Here is a 23775-nt window from a genome sequence, read left to right on the forward strand (position 1 = left end):
TAATGCAGTTCAATGTTTCACTCGCACCCATAGACTTGTATGGGTGTGAGTGAATACCAATTGGATTCCACCCGCAGCATTCTGTGACTGTTTTCTCGGTCCGATTAGGGACAAGAAAATAATGGAAGATGGGATTTTTTTCATCGCATTCCACTTTTCCGTTTTACTCGCTGTGTGTCATAGCACTTACAATCTATTTATCCATATGAGAAAATCACTGATGGTAAAAACTAACACTGACCAAACAGTGATAAACAACATATTTTTACATACAGGGTTAAATCACACAGGCCTGAATGAGGCCTTATGTGTGAATTAACCCTTTATAAGACACTTTTGTCCATATCTTTGATTCAACGCCTGCGGTAAATGTTGCTCTTGCGTTTTCGCCTGCCCCCGTATGTGCCGGTGGTGGCTTTTACTTCTTGGCTGGGTAGCTTCCATGTTTCTGGTTCACGCAGTGTATCGGATGGCCTGTGTATCACTTAGCAACTTTCCCACGTCCCTTGAAGTATGACAAAGGCTGTGGCCCCCCATCTCCTCCTGCCTTGCACCAGTATTTTGGGCTGCTTCCTCAGGCAGATGCTGTGACTAGCACACCCCCCTCCTTTCTTAGCATTGTCTGAGAGAGTGCACGCCCAATTGAGGCCAGGCTCTCCAATCATTGTCAGGCCTCGGCTCCACCACCAGCTGGTATTGGGCAGCAGGAGGGAATATTGAGCCATCTATCACAGTGCTGTATAGACAGGGCTTCACCATACATTCACTTCCCCATATTGATGGGGAGAGGGGCAGAGGCTGCACCCTGGGAGGACTCTATAAGGTGAGAACACTCCAATTGTCCTAATTTCTCCATTACACCGTGCTCTTATTGTTCGCCGTTAACCATATTTATTTGTATTTGTTTTATTCCTGCTCTATCTCCTTGTGTGTGTCAGTAATACTGTAGATACCTATAGATGGAGCGGAGTTGAGTTTGTCACTTGGTCATTTGCAGCACGTTTCACCGCGCGTTACATTTACCATCAATCTTTCGTAAAACTGCAGATATCAAACCGTGACATATGATGAGTTGTGCTGTATAACATACCCAGCTGCACTACCGTATACGCTGGTGTACAGCCAGTTGTGTGCGTCCATCATTTTCCGCTTGTGCTGGTAATAAGGGTTAAATTTGATTTCTTGGCACACAGGCTGTGTATGTGAGCAAAATGCATTCTGCTGGCAGGACAGCAACTTTCCTACATTCCCCGACACTGCTCTTTCTGCATTAACCCCTACTGATGATCCTTGAAAAATGGGTCTATATAAATGATAAGATGTAGCCGAGGTGAGTTGTTCCCCCCTGACACATCACAATATTAGAATTGCAGATAAATAAGACCTAGTTCACATTTCTAATTGAACAATCCATCGATATGTTCCTTTCTAAGGAACAAACAGAATTAATGCCCAAAACGGATCTGTAAATAAATGTAAACGGAAGCAGAGGGCTCCATTGACTGTTACAGGCTCCGGTATATGTCACGTCTTACAGAGGGAGAAAAATCGCATAATACAGATTTTGTTTTCTATGTTAAAAACTGACTTAATATAACCCAGATGGATCCCAAAATAATGAATGGGTCTCCTTCGCTTCAGGTATGCAACGGATCCATTAATTCTGAACAAAACTGTAAATGACAATTTCATCTCTGCTACATACATGGTACATCCAGAGCAACATTGTGTTTAACAGCCCATGTGTGTCCTGATATAGTACAAACAGGTGTGCAGCGTGATATTGTATCCCCATGTGATGTGTGTGAGTGCCGTGCCCTGTCAAGCAGATGTAACTTATTAGAAATAACGAGCATTTTATGTGCCGTGACAACCACACCTCCATTATGTTCCTTCCACAAATCTGGATGAAAATGGAGACTTTACCTAAGGCCTCTTTCACACGTCCGTAAAAACCACGGGTGTGTCAAAGGTGCGTAATGCCCCCCGTGAGCCGTGTTTATGGCACACGTGTGTTATCCGTGATAACACACGGAGAACGTCAACTTTCTCCTCATCTGTCCCTGGCTTCGCTGTCCGTGGTACTGATCTTCGGTCTCCGGTCCTGCCGACTCCCCGCTGCTGATGCTTTCGGCCACAGTGGAGTGAATATGCAATGAGCATAATGAGCGGCGGTCGGAATCAAGTGACAGCAGCGGCAGAGACAGAAGGGCTGGAGAAGGTGGGTAAAGTGTTTTTTTTTTTTTTTTCTCGCAGACACATGTGTTTTCTCCGGTGCGTGTCACGCGGAACACATCCGTGTGGTCCGTTTGCGTTCCATGTGACCCGTTTGTGTTCAGTGTGAAACCCGTGATGCCGGAGAAAAAAAACAGACATGTCTACGTGTGGAGCACACGGGCACACGTATGCTCCACACGTACATGCGGTCCATTGCAGAATACGCACGTGAGCGCAAACCCATTGATTTTTAATGGGTCTACGTGTGCCCATGTCTTCGGTACGTGAGGAAACGGACCAGACACGGACATGTGAAAGAGGCCTAAGACCTCATTCACAAGTCTGTGGAAAAAATGGTACCAGAGTCATCAGTGTTTTGGATTGGCGTACGGTCTACGTGTGATCAGCGTATGGGCCCATTTGTGGTCGGCATATGGTTCGCATGTGATCAGCGTACAGTCCGCGTGTGCTCCTCATACGGTTCATGTGTGGTTGGTGCACTGCCCACGTGTGATAGGCATACGACTCACATGTGATCGGCATACGGTCCGCATGTGTTCGGCGTGCGGTCTGTGTATGCTCCGCATACGGTTTGCGTGTGGTTGGTGCACAGCCCACGTGTGATAGGCATACGACTCGCATGTGATCGGCGTGCGGTTCATGTGTGCTCCGCATACGATTTGCATATGGTTGGCGTTTGACTCGCGTGTGATAGGCATACAGTCCACGTGTGGATGGCTTATGGTCTGTGTGTCCGTTTTTAGAATTAATGTTTTCTCACAGATGGATCATTAAGTAAATTGCAAAGCTTCTGCTATCGTTTATCATGTAGATCACACGGATTGTACACTGATGTCGTCCGTGTACTGTATGTGTTTTTCATGAACCCATACACCTGTATTGGCCCATGTCACCCATGCTGCTGGAAAAACATAGACCTGTGAGTATAACTAGAGGTTATAATGGGTACATGTGGAAGCCGTGAATGAAAACAAACAAAAACAAAACAGAAGCCATACATACGTGTCACACAGATGTCTGAATGAGGCCAAAAATTTTTGGTAGATATGCCACGATTTCATCGTATCATTTATTCATCATCTGTAGGCTGAATTCAATGTTCATGTAAGCTCTTTTGACCTATGAGGCCGTATAGACCCAGTTCATGCATTGTACTGTACTGTAATTTCACTATGATAAACAGACCTCTGAATTCAGCCTTATGCTGTGTGTCGCGTTTTCAGATCCCCCTAATGTGTCTAAGCAGTGGCAACTCCCCACAAGTGACCCCATATTGTAAACTAGACCCCTCAAGGATTTTATGTAGGTTTGGTGAGCACCGTCCTTGAAACCCCAGATGCTTCACAGAATGTTATAACGTTCAGCCATGAAAGTGGAAAAAGTACTTTTTTTTTTTTTTTTTTTTTTTTTTTTTTTCCCCACAAAAAAATGTTTGTTCGTTTTTTGTTTTTTTTTTTACCTTAAATCTTTGATTTTTACAAGGTTAATAGGAAAAAAGGCACCATACAAATTGTACAATGTCTCTGGAGTAGGCCAATACCCCATATGCGGTTGAAAACTACTTTTGAAGCACAGCACAAAAGTGAGGTCAGATCTAGTTGGAATGGTTTGGTGGTGCCATATCACATTGGCAGAGCCTCTGAGGTGCCATAGCAGCAGACATTCCCCACGAGTGACTCCATTTTACAAACTGCACCCATCAATAAATTAGTCTAGTGGTGCAGTGAGCATATTGAAACTACCGGTGTGTCAAAAAATGTTATACTATTGGGTGGTGAGGAAATTTGTTTTACACTTTTTTTTTTTTTTTTTTTTTTTTTTTTTTAACCACCACCAAAATGTTTTTATCCCAAGATATCCAATTTTCACAAGGAAAGCTGAAGGGAAAAGAGCGCCAGTAGGATCTTACCAGATATTTTAGGGAGATGTACATAAAGAGACATTCACCTTACCAGGTTGTGTAAGTCACAACCCCTATGCAAGCCTGAGGTAAGGGTGGCTGACGCATCCCCACATGGGTTAAACTTCAATGCTGGAGAAGAGAAACTGGGTTAATGCCTTTTTGCTGCCAAATTAATTCTTCTTTATTTTACAGGTCTACGCGTTTCAGAAGTCAGAGCCTCCTTCATCAGGACAAAGGAAAAATCAACAACGTATCAATGATACGTTGTTGATTTTTCCTTTGTCCTGATGAAGGAGGCTCTGACCTCTGAAACGCGTAGACCTGTAAAATAAAGAATTAATTAAATCAACCGTCTATTACTTCGGCAGCAGCACGGCATTAACCTTGTTTCTCCTCTCCAGCACTGCAATTTTTGCAAAGGAAATAGGTAAAAAGGCCCATTAATGTTACCCAATCTATCCTGAATGCTGAAATGCCCCACATGTGACTGTACAGTACTGTTTGGCCACACTGCAGTACTCTGGAGAGAAGTATTTGATTTTTGGAGCACAGATTTTCCTAGAATAGTTTGCGGACTCCATTTGCAGAACCTTAAGTGCCAGAACAGAAGAAACACCCCCAAGTGACCACGTTTTAGAAATTGCACCTGACAAGCACACACCGAGGCCTGGGGTTACTCGTCACCAAGCTGCGGTTCTGTTCTTGGGATGCTGCGGTGGCAAAGCCCGGTTCCGTGCCCCCGGCGGTGTCAATTGAAAGGGGGTTATGTGGGGATGATAGTTCGTGATGCCACCTGTGATACTCGGCCAGAGATAGCCGACACTGCGGGATGGGATCTCTGGGGCAGATGGTGACGCAGCTTTGTTGGTATAACTCTCCACAGGTAAAGCTAGGCCCCAGGGAGGATGTGAGTAGTGGGTAATGGCGGGGTAGCGGGGCTCTAGGCGCAGGCGAATAACGGAGCGACACAGGAATGCAGTCTCAAGGTTTTTACTCACTGTAGCAGGTTCCAAGGTAACATAACTAGTCAGTGACCGCCTTTGGAGTGCTGGGTTCCACTGTGATGGGCTCCAGTCGATCCCGGGTAGTTCGGAGGTTAAGACCGGTGCACCTTTCTTATGTACCTTCCCTGGTCGTCTTCATGCGCTGACTTCTCTCCCGCCTGTCCCGCGCCTACGCACACAGTGCCTTGAGCCGGTGCCCGCGGACCCTGTTGGGGTGGCTTGACGCTCTATCCCTTGGCCCTATGTGGACACCTTCCAGTGGATTTGTGTGCGGGCTTGGCTTTCGCCCTTGCAGTAACCTCGGCCTCTGGTTTTACTAGCTGAACACGTTGCTTATTCTCCTCTAGTCTAGGGACCGGATTCCCGTCTGTAGCCAAGTCCCTCCACTCCAATATGTTGTATGCGGAATGAGACCATGGGTGTATAGCGCACTTTCCCATGGCCTCTAGGACCCCTTCTGTCTTGTGCCTGGGTTGAGCTGCACCAGCTCTAGACCACAGGTCTTTCTCCTCCACTGTTCCTTTCCAACTCTACAGGCTGCTCCCACTAACTAAACTTCACCCCAGGTTAGGTCAGATTAGGGGGAGGGATATGCCATCACCAGTGGTGGCTATACATAGCATTAATGGCACCAAGCCCTAACCCTGACCCAGTGGGGAGCTGCTGAGAGTGTTGTGTGTTTTGTGTGCATACTGGTAGATGACCTCCTCCTTACCCAGGATGGGGCACCACACCTCTGGCTGACATGCAGTACCTCTGTGGCAACTGAAGCCTCAGGGGCGCCACACACCTCTCTGGGAATTTATCTATGGGTGTAGTGATTATTTTGTCTCTGGAAAAGACCCATGATGTCAAACACAATGAATTTTGCAGAATAAAAATTGCAAATCACCCCTTGTAGTACTCAGTACACTGTAGTACCCATACATTGTGCCCGGCTTGTGCTTCTGGATACACACACCCTGTAAATTAATCAGGCTTCGTCACTACAACAATGCCAAACATGTGGATGTTAACTGTGGTTTAGGCACACTGTGGGGCTCAGAAGGGAGGGAGGCATTTGGATTTGGAAGCGCAGATTTTACTGGATTTCTTTTTTTTTTTTTTTTTGGGGTAGCCATAGCATTTTTCCAGAGCCTTTATGCTACCAGTAATGTGGAAGCTCTCTCTATATTTCTGTTAATAGATGATGGACCTGGGTGGGGACTTGTGTTTTTTAGTGGGTTGAGTTGAATGCTATTTTGTGGCAATTTGGGATAGAGAACAGTTTGAATCATTTCACATTTATCCTGTGCTCTATGCTGAGCACTTACATCTGGGCTTTCATATACATTCCTGAAATGCATGATTCAGGTGAAAAGCCCAACGGATCCATTCACTGTAGTGAGACAGCAGAGTTACTGAGGACTCCGTTTGGTCTCTGTTCTGCGGTGTCTGTCTTTTCAAAGGTGCACAAAACTGTTGATAATCGAACTTTTGTGCACGCCTAAAAAGAAGAGTAAAAAGATGGATGAAAGGCAAGAGAAGAGTTCAAAGTGCCTCTCTCTGTCCCTTTACAATGAATCTTACTTTGGAAATTTTGTCTGAATCACATTTTTTAGAGATTTACATATAGTCTCTTGAGTAAGCGCTCAGCATAGAACGTAGGATTCATGGTATGCAAGCTGTAGTGCGATCTTGGGGCGGTAGAATGAACAAATCAACAGCAGTTGAAGAATTAGCTTGGATCACATTTCAGGGGAAAGGGGAGAGGGAGATCAACCCCTCTTCCACACCCGTAAATGCTGTAACTGATATTTCTCATGGCATCTAGGGGTTAGACAACTAGTGATGGCGCTGAGACCGTACATGTCCGTGCGAGCCAGGGTTAAACTGTTGGGAAAGCAGAGTCCCTGGCAGCGATTGCGCCGGCCACAGCTCCTGTATCCGCACAATCACCAGCATTTACCCTAAAGTACATGGTCAGGAACACATTGACCATCAGGACTTACGGCATATGTCCAATGTTGGGAAGTTGTTGAAGCATGACATACTAACGAGCTAAAAAACGCATGTAAAAAACAAAAACAAAAAAAAAACCAAAACCCACACTGAAACAACGCAAATAAGGCTGGAGTCACACATTCCTGTCAGGAGAGCCTCTGGCCGGTCCAGGTGATGCGATCCTTGTGCGGGTTACATGCAAGTGTTACTCAAGCCTAACCTAAATTCTATAAATGCAGAAATTCTGCAACACCAAAAGCTCACAGTGGGAACATCGACTTAAGGCTACTTTACACACTGCGATATCTGTCCCGATATCGCTAGTGTGGGTACCCGCCCCCATGTTTTGCGCGACACTGGCAAATCGCTGCCCGTGCCGCACAACATCGCCCAGACCCGTTACACATACTTACCTGCCCGGCGACGTCGCTGTGACCGGCGAACCGCCTCCTTTCCAAGGGGGCGGTCCGTGCGGCGTCACAGCGACGTCACTGAGTGGCCGCCCAATAGCAGCGGAGGGGCGGAGATGAGCGGGACATAACATCCCGCCCACCTCCTTCCTTCCTCATAGCGGCCGGGAGGCAGGTAAGGAGAGCTTCCTCGTTCCTGCGGCGTCACACATAGCGATGTGTGCTGCCGCAGGAGCGACAAACTACATCGTTACTGCTGCAGTAACGATAATCGAGAATGGACCCCCATGTCACCGATGAGCGATTTTGCATGTTTTTGCAACGATGCAAAATCGCTCATCGGTGTCACACGCAGCAACATCGCTAATGCGGCCGGATGTGCGTCACAAATTCCGTGACCCCAACGACTCCGCATTAGCGATGTCGCAGCCTGTAAAGCCCCCTTTAGGGCTCATTTGGACGTCAGTGATTTTTTTTTTTTTTTTTTTTTTTTTTTTTTTTTCGTATGTCAGTATTTCATCAGTGGTTTTCTCAAGCTTCTTGTATCAAACTGTTGGGAAAAAACAGATGTACATGGATGGTATCTGAGCGTTTTTTTTTTTTTTTTTTGTTTTTTTTTTCAAATTTTCCAATGGAGCAATAGACTTGCTTTGGCGAGTTTGATTCAACACTTGAATCAATATTGGACACGTCTCCATGATTTGGTACAAATCACTTGGTCAGCGGTAAAAAAATAAATAAAAATCGGACATGTGAACAATTCTATTGCCTGTCATGGCGAAAAGTTTTGGCACCCTTGAAATTGTTCAAAAAGAAAATGAAGTATTTCTCCCAGAAAATTTATTGTAATTACACGTGTTTTTTCTTTGTGTATTGGAACAACACAAAAGCAGAGAAAAAAGACAAGTTGGACATAATTTCACACAAATCTACTAAAATATTGTTGGCACCTTCCACTTAATATTACATTGCACACAATTTGGAATAAATAGCTTCCTATAACCATCAACAAGCTTCTTATACCTCTCAAGTTGAATTTTGGACTCTTCTTTTGCAAACTGCTTCAGGCCTCATATTTGAGGTGCCTTCTCCCAACAGCAATTTTAAGATCTCTCCACAGGTGTTCAATGGGATTTAGATCCAGACTCACTCATTTCTGACCACTTCGCAACTCTCCAGTGATTTGTTTCCATCCGTTTTTTTGGCCATTATCCTGCTGGAAGACCCATGACCTAGGATGCAAAGCCAGCTTTCTGACACTGGGCACTACATAGAGACCCAAAATCCTTTGGAAATCTTCACATTTCCTGATACCTTGCACACAGTTAAGGTACCAAGTGTCAGAGGCAGCAAAACAACCCAAAACATTTTTGAACCTCCACCATTTGTGACTGTAGGTCCTGTGTTCTTTTCTTTGTAGGCCTCATTCCATTTTCTGTAAACAGTAGAATGATGGGCTTTACCAAAAAGCTCTATCTTGGTCTCATCTGTCCACAAGATGCTTTCCCAGAAGGATTTTGGCTTAAGGCCCCCTTCACACGTCAGTGATTCTGGTACGTTTGTGCTTTTTTTTAAACGTACCAGAATCACTGACATACGCAGACCCATTATAATGAATGGGTCTGCTCACACGTCAGTGATTTGTCACTGCACGTGTCTCCGTGCAGCGTACCTGCATGTGCGTGATTGCTGCACGGAGACATGTCCATTTTTTTCTGGCATCACTGATGTTCCACGGACCACGCAGTGGTGTGGTCCGTGAAACACGTGCCAGAACAAAACGTGCTTTTAAAATAATAAACATTTTAACTCACCCGGCGTCCAGCGATGTCCTCTGCAGCCCGTTCTCCCTGCTCCTTCTGTGCCGGCTGATTTACTGTTGCGCATATTCATTATGCGCGACACAGCCGACCCGGAAGCGGCTCCTGCAGGGGTCACCGCCGGCCGGATGCTGCGTCGCGGGAGGATTCAGCACCATGGACAGCGGGAGCGGGCGCAGGTGAGTGAATCTCTAAGTGCAATCACAGGCCACGGAGAACGGAGCCCGGATTGCACTTAGACAACCCACGTGTGCCGTGATTTTCGGCACACGCAGGGACATGTGCGTGTTTTACACGCCAGTGAAAAACTTCTGTGTTTTTCACTGACGTGTGAAACGGGCCTAAGACCCAGTCACACACAACAACTTACCAGCGATCCCGACAATGATACAACCTGATAAGGATCGCTGGTAAGTCGCTGGGAGGTCGCTGGTGAGATGTCACACAGTCAGACCTTACCAACGATGCAGTAACGATCAGTGACCTGTATAACGATCTCGGCGGGCGTTGGGACCATGTTAGGAGGTCGTTGGTAGGTGTCCAGCACAGCGATGCGTCCTGCCCAGCAGGACATCGCCTTTGAAGAAAATAGTCCGAACTATTCAGCAACGACTAGCGATCTCACAGCAGGGGCCTGATCACTGGTAGGTGTCACACATAATGAGATTGCTGGCGAGATCGTTACTGCGTCACATAACTGACTCCGCAACGATCTCATTAGCAATCTCGTTGTGTGTGACGGGGCCTTTACTCATGTATATTTTGGCAAAATGCAGTCCAAGCTTTTTTTTATATCTTTGTGTAAGCAGTGGGGTCCTCCTGGGTCTCCTGCTATAGCGTTTCATTACATTTCAAATGTCAATAAATAGTTCACGCTGACACTGATGCCCCCAGAGCCTGCAGGACTGCTTGAATTTCTTTGGAACTTGATTGGGGCTGCTTATCCACCATTCAGACTAGCCTGCATTGTAACCTTTCATCAATTTTTCTCTATTGTCCACATCCAGGGAGATTTAGGGTGGCTTTACATGCTGCGATATCCGGCCCGATATCGCTAGCATGCGATAGCATATCGCTGCCCGTCGCGCACAAAATCCGGCACCCCCGTCACACATACTTACCTGCATAGCAATGTCGCTGTGACCGGCATACCGCCTCCTTTTGAAGACGGCAGTCCGTTCGGCGTCACAGCGACGTCACTAAGCGGCCGCCCAATGAAAGCGGAGGGGCGGAGATGAGCGGGACGTAACATCCCGCCCACCTCCTTCCTTCAGCATTGAGGCAGGTAAGGAGATGATCCTCGTTCCTGCGGCGTCACACACATCGATGTGCACTGCCGCAGGAATGAGGAACAACTTTGCCCCTGCGACAGCAGCGATAACTGGCAGCGGACCCCCATGTCAACGAGGAGCGATTTTTGGACGTTTTTGCAACGATCCAAAATCGCTACGAGTCACACGCTAAGACATCGCTACAGCGGCCGGATATGCGTCACAAAATCCGTGACCCCAACGAGATCGCTGTAGCGAAATCGTAGCGTGTAAAGCCCGCTTAACTACAGTGTCATGGGTTGTAAACTTTTTGTTGTTCCAATACACAAAGGAAATAAACGTGTATAACAAAATGTGTAATTGCAATAATTTTCTGGGAGAAATACTTCATTTTCTGGAACAATTTCAAGTGTTCCAACACCTTCAGCCATGACTGTATGAGTAGGATGCCCTGGCAAAACCAGGTAGTCACAGATAGGCCCCCGCATAACACCATCCCTCACTTGAGTGACACACAGCCGACCTGAAAACCTAGTCACCCCCCCTTAGGGAAAGATAGACACACCAGTGGGCGGAACCAGGCGGTTAGACATGCCCACCTAGGGGTCTAGACAGCCCGGGGTGGGAAAACAAGCGGAAAGAGTTTGTAGTTCAAGTTGAGAGGAGTGTGGGTTGGAGCTAGGTGTAGCTCCAGCAGAGGAAGTTCAAGTTGAACGGTGCCAGGGTCGGAGCCCTGGTGCCTTTGGCTGGGTGGCAGACGGTGGTCTCCGTCAGCAGGAGACGGGAAGACAGCTCAGCAGATCCGATGTGGACCGGGACAGGGTTGTAGACCACCGGTACCGACACTGAGAACTGACCTGGAAACCGTAGCACAGAGGGGGTACTTGGACCCTGAAGCCAGGACCGAAACCAGCTGCCTAGCTAATTAACCGATTGAGGGCAGGATTATAGGTCCTGTCCCACCCAAAGTCCCTAAGAGAAGACAACAGCCCACCGATGGGGATAAGGCCACCGCCAGGGTCCATAGATCCCACAGGCCAGCGTCTGCGAGCACGGCTCCTTAGGCCACATCCAGCCGGGAGCGTACTCCTGAGTTCCAGACCAGGCAGTCCACCATACACAAAGCAAGTGCAGAGGAAAAGGACAGTGACCACCAGCCCGGGTGGGGGATCTGAATGCAACCGGCTGCGACGGCCGGCCACCAGCACCTTGGTTTAACAAAAGACTCGTGTGATTCATTTACCGTGAGTAACCAACCATTCCCCCCGCACGTCCAGGCGCGCCGGCCCTTGTCATTGCCATACCCTGCACCAGGACACTGGGCCCCGGGGCAACCATCCCTACCCACGGAGGGGTTAACATCTAGCTACCACTACATCTCCCCCGGGTGCCCCACAAGAGTAGCGGTGGTGTCCCACCTCACCACACATCGTGGGTGGTGTCACGAACTTAATACGGCCTAGCCCGTACATCTCCGTCCCCCCTTTTTTATTCGGCGTGTCTGCGAGACCCCCGGGTCCGGAGACCCTCGAGCCACCCGTGGAAGGGCCGGATCCGAGCAGCGGTGGCTGCTGGCACGGGGGCGGCACATGAGTGCTATTCAGGAAAGAGATGCCACTCATACAAGTAAATCTGATGTCAAAATCAGCACTAATGCTCAGAGCGTGTATTGAAGTACGGTTGTGAAACGGGGTTTTATACAGATACAAAAATATTATGGTATATTCAGGGTCAGATGTGAAGCCCCACAGGTGTTGTGTAGCATTACCTTCAGGGACTCCACGTGGGATGGTCTGGTCACAGGTAGGTTGCTTCTTTAGGATTTTCGTGACGCCACTCTCGATATTGCGGTCAGGGGACCGCCGCTGCAGATTAGGGGATGCCTGGGGCTGATGTTGTGTGCAGCTGGGTGTCGTGGCCTCCCGAGAGTGAGGCAGGCCTCAGGGTCCGGTTGGAGTGTGTGTGGAAACAGAAATAGCAGAATGACTCGGGCACAGTTCAGACAGTCTTTCAGGGTTTTTACTCACAGTTGATGGCAGGGTGAGTACCTGGGCGCAGCTGGGATGAACCAGGGGAAACCATGCTCCTTCAGGCTGACTGTTGAGGGTGACTACCGACTCGCCTTCCTAGCCCTTGTGTTTTTGGAGTGACCCTGACTTGAAGTCCCTATGGGGGTCACCCAGGGAAGTTGCTGCTGCCTGTTCTCCCCTCTTTTCGGCCCGTTTGCTTGTAGCCTGGACCAGGTCACTCCAGCTGCTTGCCTCTTGTGAGCTATGGGCCCCCTCGTTGCTACGTGGCTGTGGACTCTGGTGTTGTGGTGGGGGTCTGAAGTGCCCCCTCAGGCAGGTTTGGCAGAGAAAATTGAATGAATCTCTGCACTGGGACCTGTAACCCTTACGGGCCTGGTACCTCCCTGGCAGTCCCCGTACTCAGCCACCCCTTTGCTCTCTCTAGCCTTGGGTAGATTAAGGTGGCACTACCAGGTGACCGATCTCCTCCGTCACTGCACGTATGTTGTCAGATTGTGCCAGACTCCAGGGTCTGCTACATGCGTCTGCTTTCCCTGAGCTGCACTCACTAACTGGCTCACTACTCCCTCCCCACTGTGCCTGCCTACGCAACTTTGCAACCAGGCTCTCTACCACACCCCTTGAGTGGAGATGGAGGCCACGCCCCCTCCTGGATTCCCCAGGGGTCCACTCAAAGGTCCATGTGGGAGACCTGATTACTATGCGCCTGTGTAATCACACCTCGGTCAGCCTTCTGGATTACCTGTATTGCACTGCCCCCAGCATGGGTGCAGCACTCAGTGGTGCCTGACCAGGTCAGGGGCGCCACACATACATAGAAATCATGGGGTCTATAGCAGAAGTTCGAAGTGCCCCCCCCTTCCTTAGATTCTCCTTTCAGATCTCAAACACAGCAGGAGAATGATGGAGGAGCAGTCGGAGTGCTCCCTCTTTTATCTTTGCTTTCAAATGTATCGGCATCCAATGCTGATGTAGTTGAACGTGTAATGCAGGGTGCAGGAGCTTTGCCAGAGACTCACGGCCCCCATATCGGCCCTGTGGCCTGATGCTACTGGGTATATTTCCTGACCTTAGGTATGTATTTGGGTACATTCATATGAACCTTGGTTTTCTTTGTCTGTATGCCGCTGGTATGGTACAATTTATTGACTAGTGCATATAAATAGGAGGAATCTCCTACACCCATCGGCTATGCTGCCAAGCACACAGTCATGTACATACATGGTGTCATAGCATACTGCGATTAATCCATACATCAACTCCAATATTGATTAAAAACATAAGGTACTTTAGTGTTTTTTTTTCTCAAGGTGTGCAAAAGTTATCCAACCACGTCAACTTGTACCTTTTTTAAAAGGAATGGTCCCTAAACACTATTGTCCTTCCTCTCTGTGCCAAACCAGCTTAGGCTATGTGCACACGTGTGCGCTCTGCACCGCACAGACAAGGTCCGCTTCAGAGCGCAGCTGAAAAGCTGCGTTCTGAAGCGCATGGTGCCGGCAGATTAGTGTGCTCTGCATGCTGCCTCTCCCTATAGACAGCATGCAGACCGCACGAAAGAAGTGACATGTCACTTCTTAGAACGCAGCGATTCGGGCAGCAGCCGAAGCGCTGCGTTCTAATATGCCACATGCTCATGGCTCCTGCACAATCTCCATAGATTGTGCAGGGGACGCAGGACGCATGCAGTTACGCTGCGGTGCAGATCTCAGCGTAACTGCATGAATTACGCACACGTGCGCACATAGCCTTAATCTGAATGGGGAGTGAAAAGTGAAGCAGGCTTACAATTGAAGCTTGCAATTAAAACCCTGGGTAAATAAGGGTGCTGAGCCCTGGAGGGGGTTACAGCCCACTATGTGCTACTACATCATCGAGGGCTCAGCACCCTTATCCACCCACCTTCCCCACACAAGGTTTTAATTGTGAGCTGCGTCTGGTTCACTTTTCATTCCCCATTCAGATGAGACTGAGTTAATAACAGCCCATAGCTGCCACTAAGTTCTAGATTAGTGATGGCAGGCGTCTGAGAATCCCCCCCCCCCCCCTTCATTACTAATTTGTAAGTGAAAGTAAACACACCCCAAAAATCCTTTCATTGAAATAAGACAAAAAAAGCACTCTTTTCATCACTTTATTAACTCCCCGTACACCCCACGATGCTTTAAGTACTGCTACATCTGACGCTCACAATGAGCGCCATAGAACAAGACTGCCCGCTGTAAGCTCCACACGGCAACTGAAGTGAGTCACTCTATCAGCGGTGACGTCACTCAGGTCAGCCACAGCTGGAGTCCTCCACTTGTGACAGCAAATCACCCGAGTGACTGAAGTGAACTACGCGATCAGTGGTGTACTCATTCAGGTGATTTGTGGTCACAGCTGGAGTCCTCCACATGTGACTACAAATCAGGCTGCGACTGAAGTGAGCCGCATGTGAAGGACTCACCTGAGTGATGTCACTGCTGATCACACGGCTTATTTCAGTCACGGGCTGAACCTCGCAGTGTTGAACCCGTAACATCACTGCCACGACACATGTGCTATTGCGGGGTCTGCAACTGTGACGCCAAGGGTTCACCAGTTCATTTTGATCGCGTGGCTCTGTCTGAACTCACAGAAGGCAGTTATGTTCTATGGTGCTCTCTGTGACAGGACAGGGATGTAGCAGAGCTGAATCGCCGTGGGACCTCGTGTGGATTATGTCGGCCCTGCAGGGGTTTTTGGGGGTTAATAAAATGGTGAAAGAGGGGTCTTTTTGTATTTAATGTAATGTAGCAAATAAAGGATTTTTAGGGTGTTTGTTTATTTACTTTCACTTACAGATTACTGATGTCGTCCGGATTTTATAGACGACTGACTTCACTAATCTAGGGCTTAGTGGCAGCTGGGCTGCCATTAACTCCTTAAATCCATCTTATGGATGCGCCACTTCTGGTGCGGCTGTGGGCTGCTATTGTTAGGCTGGAAAGGGCCAAATAACGATGGCCCTTCCCACACTGATAATATGAGCCCCCATAGTGGGATCCCCTCTATTTTTTATAACTAGCCAAGATACAGCAGACAGCTGAGGGTTGCAGCCTGCAGCTGCTGACGTTCCTGTGCTGGATATGAAAAACGGGGAGGGGGCTGTGGCAAAGCTGGTGCACGACCGATGGCAAAGCCGCCGGCTTAGCCACCTCAGGAGAACGACTACCAGCATTTTACTAAAGCAAATTCGATTAGAAAAAGCTGTCGGCTGCTGCAACGTATGAGTGATATAGTGTGCACATATACCAATGGTATATTGCAACAGAAAAATTCAACAAATATTTTTTTTTTCAAATTATTGTTTTTTTGTTTGTAATCTTGAACAAACCCCGTTACTCTACATACAGGAGACTTCAGTGTGCAGAACCCCTTGATATCCACTATATAATGACGGAGAATGGACGAGCAGCAGCTGCAGTAAAGGAGCTTTGAGGACTCTGAACACTTCTTCCTCTTTTATACTTTCAGTGTGATGTGGTTTCCGGTCAGCAGTACACGGCTGTTACCTTCACTCCATGTTGTCACCCTCTTATATATTTGGACAGAGAAGGTTTTATTACAAACTTTCCTGGACTATTCTAAATGATTATGTAACATGCATTTTTACAAATCACTCATGTTTCATTCCGTTATTCTTTTAGACGTATCTTCTGTCTTCATGGCAGATCTACAGTGTTATTTGTGGTCCATGTTTCCTCCTTGCGTTCGCCAGCATTGGGGTTTGATCCCAGCAGAAGGAAATGGGAAAAGCCAACGCCAAGTTTCAGTATTTCTAAGCTTTGTGGCCCTATCGAACAATAGTTCTCCATTCATCACTATATTGTGCCGGGTAAGATGTCAGTGCACAGATATAACAATCAAAAAGACTGCTGGAACATCATTGTAAATGTGAACAGGGTGCTAGCCAAAAAATACATAATCTAGATGAAGTGAAAGCTGCACACCAAATTCAGAGAAATATTAGCAAGCATAATTGTTCTGTAATACATAAGGAATGAAAAATACAATTAGCAATATGAAAAATTGAAAAAATTGAAATGTGACATTGCATAACTGCTGAGGATTATTTTGAAAAAAAGAGATATTTAGCTAATGTATTGATCAATTCATTACTGCCCCATAACCAACTTCACGGTAATCTTATTTATGGGGTCCCTAACCATATGGCTAATTGTATTTTTCATTCCTTATGTATCATAAAGCAGTTATGCTTGTTCATATTTCTCTGAATTTGGTGTGCAGCTTTCACTTCATCTAGATTGTGTATTTTTCACATTTACAATGGTGTTCCAGCAGTCTTTTTGATTGTTATGCAGTTTTTTACTGTCTGAGAACCCAGTCCCGCCCTTTAGCCATGTTTATTCAATTTCCTATATAGCCTGGTCCCTTGCTTCCCATACACATTAGGTTTCAACCGCATATAGAGGTAAAATTTGGTTAGGGTCCCCATAAATAAGAGATTACCGTGAAATTGGTTCTGGGGCAGTAATGAATTGATCAATACATTAGCTAAATATCTCTTTTTCAAATTAATCCTCAGCAGTTATGCAATGTCACATTTCAATTTTTTCAATTTTTCATATGTCTAATTGTATTTTTAATTCCTTATGTATGATAAAGCAGTTATGCTTGTTCATATTTCTCTGAATTTGGTGTGCAGCTTTCACTTCATATAGAGTGCACAGATATAGGCTTCTGCACTCAGCCCAACATTTTCTGGGCTCTTCTACTTTAAAGGGAGCCAACCGCCAGGATTTTCACATAGAAGTAAAGGCCGTGCCATACTGGCGCTAGGATAGTGAATAAAGTGATACCTTTACTTTTCAGATTGGATGTTTAAGTGCAGTAAGGCTAGTTTCACACTTGCGTTCAGCGGAGTTCGTCACTATGGAGAATAGCGCAGTCCGTTAACGCACTGCGCTATTCTCCATAGATTTGTATGGACAACGCACTGTAACGCAAGTGTCTGCGTTCCATCCGCTGGACGACGCAGCGTCGTTATTTTGACGCTGCGTCGGGCGGAAGGAACGCAGCATGTAACGTTATTTTGAGCAGCGGAATCCTCTGGATTCCACTGCGCATGCTCTCTCTGGCTCCCTCCACCCGTAACCAGGGTACACATCGGGTAATCAAGGAACCCTGGTTACGTGTGCCGGGAGCCCGACACTTCGCCGCTCGGCTCCGCCCCCTCCCGCACTCCGTATGTACACACACTCACTCACTCACTCACTCACTCACTCACTCACACTCACCTATCCCCCAGCGATGCAGTCCCCGCGGCACTGACGTCCTGACCATGGCCCCGCTCGGCTCCACTTACTTCGCACACCGCCCCCGCACACATTGTCGGCGATCACCCGGCGGCCGGCTACTCTGAGTGATCAGCTGATCACCAGGCGGATTGCGATATTTTGTACGATCCGTAGCATTGCGTTGTGCCACTATATGCAACACATCCGTTGCATGCGTCACACAACGCAATGCTACGGATCCCGTCCAACGCAGGTGTGAAACTAGCCTAAAACATTTTATCAAAACGATTCCAGAAATCAGTGCCACAGTTGATGGGCGTGTGCAGTGGGGCGGAACTGCGTGGGTTGGGTCTTTCTTTATTATTTCTCTCCTATGTGGTTTCCTGGCCACTATGTAAATTCCCCCCCATCGCGCGATTATAATTATGGCCGCATCTGCGTAGTATACAACTGTGCATACCCTTTATTGAAGATGCTGTCCTCCAGCTTGTGACGCATCAGACGCTTTGTTCTGAGAAAAGCGTCGTCCTCTGTAGTGTCCCGTGAGCTTGTTTCTGCGGTGAGCTGCTGTTGGGGGGAGATGGGTGGTCTCCTCTTGTCTTGTGACCACACATGCTCCCAGGGTGCTTACCAGGGCAGAGCACGCATGCGCCATCCTCGGCATGAGCTGTCACGAATGTGTCACGGGTGACAGTCATGTGGTTCCTGGCTATAGAAGGTCACAGTGTTTGATTGTGTAAAATGCTCCTTGACTTTTTCTTCTTGCTGTCAGTATTAGGCTATGTGCGCACGTTGCGTACTGTCCCAGCAGAAATTTCTGCAGCTATTTGAACAGCACACGTGCGCTTCAAATCGATGCAGAAAGCGTCCGTAATGGAAAAAAAAAAAAAGCCGATTTCATGTGCTCTGAGTGCAGCCCCTCCCATAGACAGAGCGGGACCTGCAGGCAGAGCGCACGAAAGAAGTGACATGTCACTTCTTAACACCTGCGCTTCGGGCAGCAGCCGAAGCGCTGCGCTCTAATACGCCACGTGCGCACGGCTCCTGGATAATCTTCATAGATTATGCAGGGGACGCAGGACACATGCAGTTACGCTGCGATCTGCACCGCAGCGTAACTGCATGCAATTACGCAAAGTGCGCACATAGCCTTAACTTGTAATTGGTAACTTTCCTGCTGAGTTTTCATCACTCCCCCTTTAGGACCCAACTGGATCCCTCCTTCCACCTATCTGCTGATCATCAGTATTATCTTGGTGTTTAAATACTCCCTTCTTCCCTGGACTGGTGCTGGTGATATTATTCAGTTCATAGTAACTCTGGTTGCCAGTGTCGCGGAGGAGGGGACACTGCGCTCACCCACTGCTCAGGTCCGGCTGCTGCTGCTGCTGCTCGGTGGTGGCTCGAGCGGTGGGCCGGATCCCGGGGTCTCGAGCGGCGTTCCTCGCCCGTGAGTGAAAGGGGGGTGGTGTGGTTTGGGGATATTGTCCGTGACGCCACCCACGGTTGTGGTGAAGTTGTGACACCACCGCTGCTCTGGACGGGGATCCTGGGAGCGATGACAGGGAGCTGCTTGGATGTTGGTTCTCCCCTCCGTGGGTAGGGGGTTGGTTGTCCCGGGGCCCCGGTGAGGGGTTTTAGGGTTGGCAGGCGGGTTACGGGGCCTGGTGAGGTGCAGGGTCGCGGGGGCAGTGCTGTGCCGCACGGCACGGTGGTACTCACTCAGCCAGTAATTCACACACAGTCTCTGGTCAAACAAACGGCTGGATGGACGGGTCCCACAGGCGGCTGCGGTTGTTCTCCTCCCGATAGGTTGATGGTGACTGCCTTTCCCTGCACCTGTGTTGTGTTTACGGTTCCAATGGGTTCCCACCGGTAACCCGCTCCCCAGCTTGGGTGGATGCTGAGGGAGCCCCTTCTGCCCGCAGATTCTGGCCTTGGGAACTGTAGCCTTGGCGGTGACTGTTTCCCTCTACGGTGTGAGCTGTTGCCTTCAATCGGGTCTTGACTGCTGGGAAACCCCGGAGGTTCCCTTCGCTAATGGATTTGACCGGTTTTATGGCGACTCCTAGCCTGGTCGGGGTCCGTAGGCCCTGCCGAATGGTGCTGGCTTCTCTTCACTCCCCGGTCCGGTACCGGCAGGCCACCGCCCGTCCCCGGTCCGTACGGTTCACTCCAATCAGCCTCTCCTGCAGACGGTCACCACCGTCTGCCAACCTTGCTGTATGTCCGGGCCACACACCCGGACACTCAGTCTCCTCTGCTACCACTTCACTCTCCAACACTCAACTCTGAACTGCCTACTTTTCCCGCCTCCAGGATTGTGAACTCCTTGGTGGGCGGGACCAACCGCCTGGCCCACCCCCTGGTGTGGACATCAGCCCCTGGAGGAAGGCAACAAGGATTTGTGTTTGACTTAGGTGTGCATAGCCGGGGTGTGGGGTGTGTTGGTGTAGTACCTGTGACGACCTGGCTTGTCCAGGGCGCCACACAAGCAGGTGGCCTGTACTTCTCTGTTGTATCGTTGCTGAACTCCTGCCTGTGTTATCTGTGGATAAGTAGTTCATGCTTTTCCCCCTGTGTGTCCTCCTTGTGTCTTCCTTTAGCGTTTAGAGAAAGCCATGGAACCCATAGGGTGTAGGGGCGACATGACAGCCCGGAGGGTAGGGAGTTGATGGGGTTAAACAGTGTTGGTTCGTTTAGGAATGAGGAAAAGAAGGTGATTGGTTAGGGGGTGGAGTGTGGTGGAAGGAAAGGAGGGAGCTTTATGGTGTATATAATAGGAGGTGGGAGTCAATTACCTCCTTTTGCACTTCCTGGATGACAGCTTGGACGGGCTGGGGAACCTCCATCATGACATCCAGCCTGATGGATCCGAACATCGCAGATCTGCAGCTTGGACGGGCTGGGGAACCTCCATCATGATGTCCTTGGATCTGGTCAGCATGGCGGTGCAGGGCGCCCAGGCAGTGCAGTCCCACACCCAGGCTGCCTGGGTGTCTCCTCGGCACCTTCCCCTCCCCCCCCCCCCCCCCCAGTGCTGGCAGTTTCAGGACTCGCCGGGGTCTTTTGGGGAAGGTGGGGGTGAGGAAGATAACGTGAGAGCCCCCACTCCCGTGGGGACCCTCCGCAGCTGGGCGGGCGGCGGTAGCTTGCTGCGCCCACTCTGGCTGTCGGGAGGAATCTCCTGCAGGGCCGCGACGGCCGAAAAGGGGGCGTGTCCAGCCCGGGGGCCTACTTCCGGTGTGAGGCCTCAGCCTGGATTTTTGAGCGATGCGGCCGCTCCCGGCCGGGAGCGCGCCCAGCGGCGGTGGATGGACAACACCCCCCCCTCCCTCCGCGGGGGGCCGGAGGACGGCTGCCTACAGGGTCACCTCACCTGTGTGGCTGGATTATCGGGACCGGAGGACTGGGCGCAGCAGAAGGCGGCGAGGAGGAGACAGGAGGCGCCTGCAGGGTCACCTCACCTGTGTGGCTGGATTATCGGGACCGGAGGACTGGGCGCAGTAGGCGGCGGCGAGGAGGAGACAGGAGGCGCCTCCAGGGTCACCTCACCTGTGTGGCTGGATCATCTGGACCAGAGGACTGGGCGCAGCAGGTGGCGACGAGGAGGAGACAGGAGGCCTGCTGTCTATCCTGGAGCAGGCATTGGGACAAGGGTGCAGCTCTAATCAATAGCGGCTTCCCCCAGGAGGGGAGCGCCCAGCATTGTGGAGGTAACAATCGGACCAAACAGGGCATGTGGACACGGTGCTCCTGGCGTCAGGGGGTGAACCCGGCGGGCATTAGGTGCCTGCAGCTTGAGGGACTGTCCCGGGATCAGCGACAGACGACTGGCGAAAAGGACGGTGACGGCTGATCTGAGGGCGTCCTCTGGAGGCAGCCTGGCGCGGTAATCAATTTAAGTTTCAACCTTTTTGTAGTGGTGGGGTGACAGTCGCTATAGTGGAGTAGTGTCTGGAGATATGGGTAGCAGCTGGGGGGGTTTGGAGCATGTGGTTAGTTCATAGGTCGGTTGGTGCCGTGGTCCCTGGGGGGTGTGGGTTCATGTTCTGGAGGCCAGGGGCAGAGTTACGGACGGGGTGGTCTCATGGCAGCGGGGCAGTGAGGGTGCAGGTGGCGTCAGGTCCGGTGGTTACAGTTGCAGGTTGGGGATGGCGAGGTTCGGCGTTTACCGCAGTTTAGGTCTTGTGAGACTTGGTTAAGGGTGCTGATGATTGCGGCACATGTGAGCGGGTGAGACGGCGCAGTTATTGAAGGTTTGCTGGGGTGTTTCATTATTAATCTTCTGATGCATGGTGGTTCTTATTGGATGAATTATGGTGGGTCAGGTAAAGGGGCGGGGGGTCCCGCGGTACGGTGTGTGCGAGGAGTTTTCAGGGGGTTTTTGTGAGTGATGTGTAGGTGCGGGGCCCCGGTATGGCGCGAAGGGTTGCTGTGGATAAAGGAATAAAGGAGAGCGGAAATGTAGGAGAAGGTGAAGTGTTGGTTGCTGTAATAGGTTTATAGGTTTGCAACCGCATCAATGGTAACATGGGGTTAATTTGTGGCTAGTCAGCATGTTATCCCATTGTGGAGGTTGGTGCTGGGAGAAATGTTGAGTCCAGCGTGACTGAATTGGTGTTAATGTAGGTGCTGGGCAGCTTTGGGCTGCTGTGGGTGAACTCGGTTAATCAGCAATGGTGGGCTGCGGACGGAATAATGGAGTTTTTCGGACAGCCGTGATTACGGGTGGGGACTATGCGAGTTTTGGTTTGGACTAGAGGATTGGGTACTTGTGGTGCATAGAGTGTAAGTCGGATAGCTTGGGGCCATCTGGTATTATTGGTTGTTTTGCATGGGTGGACTCCTGGCATCTGTGGGCTGGTGGAGTCTATTTTATATTCATATACAATTTAAAAAGAAAAAAAAAAAAAAAAGGAATTCTTGGCCCGGTGGTAGGTATGGGCATCTGGGTAAGGGTTTGCTTAGGGAGTCGTGGTGCTCCGGTCTCACGGCACGAAGGTATTTGGTTTGAAGGTGCAGTTGTGCGTTACGGGAAAATAGTGGTACGCCCCTCGGTGGTCGGCTTTGAGCGGATACTATGGTGTGGCCAAGGTTTTAATTTATCTTGTGGTGTAATATGAGAGCTCAAAGGGGGTTGCGTGTCACAAGGTTTTTCCTTGAGATCGAAAGGCCCGGACATGGTGTTTGGTAAAGTTGTGTCTCCGGATGCCCATAGTTGCATATGGAGTCAATCGGGCCAGTGGTGTGGCTGCAATTTTCCGGTGGGCATTGTAGTACAGGGAGCTTGTCGTGGTCCGGTTTGCGGAGGCAAGCGGACTATGTATTATGGTTGGAGGTGTTGTTGGGGACCTTGGGATCGAAGGTAATGCTTCAATATCTTCGCCTCAGTAAGGGGTACAGGGCGATGATTGCGGTTGTTTTGTTTTTTGAGGCCGTATTAATTTTGGGGTAGAGCATAGTTCCGTTAGGCCGTGTGGGCCTCGTTGAAATTAAGTGGGCCTGATTTCGGATGAAGAAGGTCCATTAGTGTGGTAGTTGAGTATGTGGGAAGATTTTGGGATTTTCTGGGGAAGACAGCTCGAGCCTCTGTTGTCAGAGGGTGTGATGGCGGAATAAATTGGTCAGGGGAGACTGGTAGTGATATTTGGCTCTGGGAAAGCTGCAAGGTCAGCTGTAGGGGAAATTTCAAGGCTATGGATTACAGTCGTTTTACAGCGGGGTTTCACTTTAGCGGTTTCCTGGGAGAACTAGGTTTGGGGTGCGAAGTGACCCAGTAGCATAAGCAGTGTGAGTGTCATCCTGTTGTTGTATTTCAACCCCAGTGGTGG

The 23775-nt window shown here is 49.4% G+C and overlaps 1 protein-coding gene across 1 annotated transcript in view; it reads left to right on the forward strand.

The window, feature by feature from the left end:
- Positions 1-661: 661 nt before the first annotated feature.
- Positions 662-23775, forward strand: part of RASSF2 (Ras association domain family member 2) — a 131510-nt gene continuing 108396 nt past the window's right edge. Inside the window, exon 1 of the mRNA XM_075346175.1 lies at positions 662-823. The gene's annotated coding sequence lies outside the window, so the exon portion shown is untranslated. The remainder of the gene's footprint in view (positions 824-23775) is intronic.

This window comes from Anomaloglossus baeobatrachus, chromosome 4, assembly GCF_048569485.1.
Source record: "Anomaloglossus baeobatrachus isolate aAnoBae1 chromosome 4, aAnoBae1.hap1, whole genome shotgun sequence".
Taxonomy (NCBI): domain Eukaryota; kingdom Metazoa; phylum Chordata; class Amphibia; order Anura; family Aromobatidae; genus Anomaloglossus; species Anomaloglossus baeobatrachus.